Source organism: Octopus sinensis, linkage group LG8 (assembly GCF_006345805.1).
Source record: "Octopus sinensis linkage group LG8, ASM634580v1, whole genome shotgun sequence".
Classification (NCBI taxonomy): Eukaryota; Metazoa; Mollusca; class Cephalopoda; order Octopoda; family Octopodidae; genus Octopus; species Octopus sinensis.
In genome coordinates this window covers 77,009,977-77,011,865 of record NC_043004.1, presented here as the reverse complement: position 1 = coordinate 77,011,865, position 1,889 = coordinate 77,009,977, and the positions used below count along the sequence as shown (strand labels likewise).

Here is a 1,889-nt window from a genome sequence, read left to right as displayed (position 1 = left end):
TTTTGAGAAGTAAATGTGGGCGTTAGAGTCACCTGTTTGTTTCTTGTAAGATGTTTCTATCTTATAAGTTTGTAAGACAGATACCGTGTAACAATTTAAATGAAAAATGAGCTTGAAATGTATCAGGATACGTAATCGGATGTACGCGTCTCTGTATACGTAATTGAAAATCCTTCTGAATGCGTAGCATTAAAACCTGAAGCGTTTGTATCGCGTTAAGACCACATCGGCTTGTTTTGATTCCGTAGATAATGACGGCTGCAAGTGCGGCGAAGGGGGTGGAGTGTCGAGAAATAGTAGGAGAGTAGAGAAGTATGTAGGGAAGAAGAAAATGTGACTAAGAATTGCTGGGGTGGGGGGGAGAAAAGAACCAGTGTGATGACGGATGCATACATACATACATACGAATATATGTATGAATGAATGTATGCAGGTGTGTGTATGTATGTATATATATATATATACATACATACATACACATACATACATATATGTATATATATATCTATATATATATATATACATGTTATACATATATTCATAAAACACACGCACAAACACACACAAACAAACACACACACACAGACACAAACACACACACACACGCAATGCAATGGTTGACCACGCATAGTTTGGCCTATAAATACTACATGCAATTTAACAGTTGCGCGAGTAACTATGTAAATATATGTATCTATAAATGCATGTATACACCTTCCCCACACATACATATATATATGTATATAGATGGATAGATAGATAGATACATACATACATACATACATAGATACATAGATAGATATAAGATATAAATATATATAAGATGTATATATCTTTATTTATGTTATCTCTCTCTCTCTCTCTCTCTCTCTCTCTCTCTTACTCTCTTTACTCTCTTACTTGTTCCAGTCATTTGTCTGCGGCCATGCTGGAGCACCGTCTTTAGTCGAGCAAATCGACCCCAGGGCTTATTCTTTGGAAGCCTAGTCCTTTTTTATCGGTCTCTTTTGCCGAACCGCTAAGTTACGGGGACGTAAACAACATCAGTTGTCAAGCGATGTTGGGGGGGACAAATACAGACACACAAACATACACATACACACACACACATACATACATACGACGGGCTTCTTTCAGTTTCCGTCTACCAAATCCACTCAGAAGGCTTTGGTCGGCCCGAGGCTATAGCAGAAGACACTTGCCCAAGGTGCCACGCAGTGGGAATGAACCCGGAACCATGTGGTTGGTAAGCAAGCTACTCTATTTCATAAAATTTATCATTATAGACAGTGCAAAGAGTGTGTAGCTTTGCGGGCTGGACAAATACATTAATGAATGAAAATGAAATAGAATGAATAAATGAGAGACGGAACCCAACACCCGCCGATTGGATTTTTCTCGAAAACATATTTTCTTTTTTTAAAAATCAATATGAGGTTTCAAATCTCTTACAAGAAGGAGGCACTAAAACCTTTTTATTAACATGTTTTTTTTTCTTTTTTTAAAAATCAATATGAGGTTTCAAATCTCTTACAAGAAGGAGGCACTAAAACCTTTTTATTAACATGTTTTTTTTTCTTTTTTAAAACACACAATTGAGGTTATAAACCACTACAAATAATACAATAAATAAGATGAGGTTTCAAACCCTATAACGAGGGTCTTTCACCTCCTACTCTTCGATATATCCATCGATATCTTCATCATTATATTCAATGCCGCTTGAGTTCCTGTATCCCGCCATTTCCCATGCCTCACTCATGTAGGACATGTAAGTCGTGTAAGGGCCACCCGGCCATATGCGACACTCCTCCCCAAATCCTTTAAGCCTTTCCCATAAGGGAAACCTTATGACCTCCACAGTTATCTACGGACGCCATTCGGGATCC

General features: G+C 37.7%; 1 protein-coding gene across 1 annotated transcript in view; it reads right to left on the bottom strand.

Annotated features, from left to right (window-relative positions):
• The window catches only part of LOC115214856 (calcitonin gene-related peptide type 1 receptor-like), a 111,509-nt gene extending 111,261 nt beyond the window's left edge, over positions 1 to 248 (bottom strand). The window contains exon 1 of the mRNA XM_036505485.1: positions 1 to 248. This exon is cut by the window's left edge and continues 199 nt beyond it. The gene's annotated coding sequence lies outside the window, so the exon portion shown is untranslated.
• Positions 249 to 1,889: the final 1,641 nt, after the last annotated feature.